The following is a 919-nucleotide window of genomic DNA, read 5'->3' as shown; positions in this document are numbered from 1 at the left end:
GGCTGTCTATTCCCACCAGTGATAATCTACTCAAGTCCTGCCTGCTTTGGGAGTCTCTACAGAGAGTGGCCAATAAAATCTACAAAAGGTCATCCCCTTTCTACTTTGGTAAGTGTGAAAAACCGCAGAATAAAAAAGCAATATATTGATAATGACCCTGCTGGTGCTGTCTGTCTGTGCTTTTTCTTTCATAAACGTAATGTTCTTTGTTCTGTTTCAAATCAGTGTTTGGGTTTGTATGCTTAAAAAAGAATATGAATGAGGTTTGAAGGAAATTGTGTCTTAACAGTGCTGTGGTAGAGCTGGCCTTTGTTCTATGCCTGTTACTGTTGCCCTTCCTGCACAAGTTATGGCTTCTGTCATTACAATCCAAATGGCTCCATAATTTCCTGTGGTCATAGAGGTCTGTTGAAAGGTTGAGTGGGCTTTTGTAATGGGTTCACTGAGCTTTATTGCAGTCTGGATGTGAGACAAATAATGTCTCACATCATTTAACTTCTGGCCTTGCCCTGCGATCAACATTGGTAACAGCTGGACACAATTGTCTAACAGTTTCGATTTGGGGGCTATAGACTATTGAGTTTTGTAGCTGAACTCCACTGAATACAGCAGATGGGTGAGGATAGAAATGATTACTCTGGAAAATTCTGGATACATTTTTATATACTTATTTAGTTAAAGCTGCTCTTATTGAAAAAGCGGTGTGATTTTGCGTTATATTTGACCATTTCATCATTTTGTTAGTTTCATAATAAATATTGTATGTTGGAAACAAGAGCAGGGTCAAAACAGAACAAGTTATATGTTGTTTCTAATGTAGTTCTATGGTAAAACAGGGTGAAGTTTGTTATGAACAGGCTGCTTATTTACATTACAATTCTGTTCAATACTGATAAGCCCATCATTGCGATTATATCAA

This window comes from Sinocyclocheilus grahami, unplaced genomic scaffold (assembly GCF_001515645.1).
Source record: "Sinocyclocheilus grahami isolate Dianchi unplaced genomic scaffold, SAMN03320097.WGS_v1.1 scaffold3688.1, whole genome shotgun sequence".
Taxonomy (NCBI): Eukaryota; Metazoa; Chordata; class Actinopteri; order Cypriniformes; family Cyprinidae; genus Sinocyclocheilus; species Sinocyclocheilus grahami.
This window is presented reverse-complemented; position numbering follows the sequence as displayed.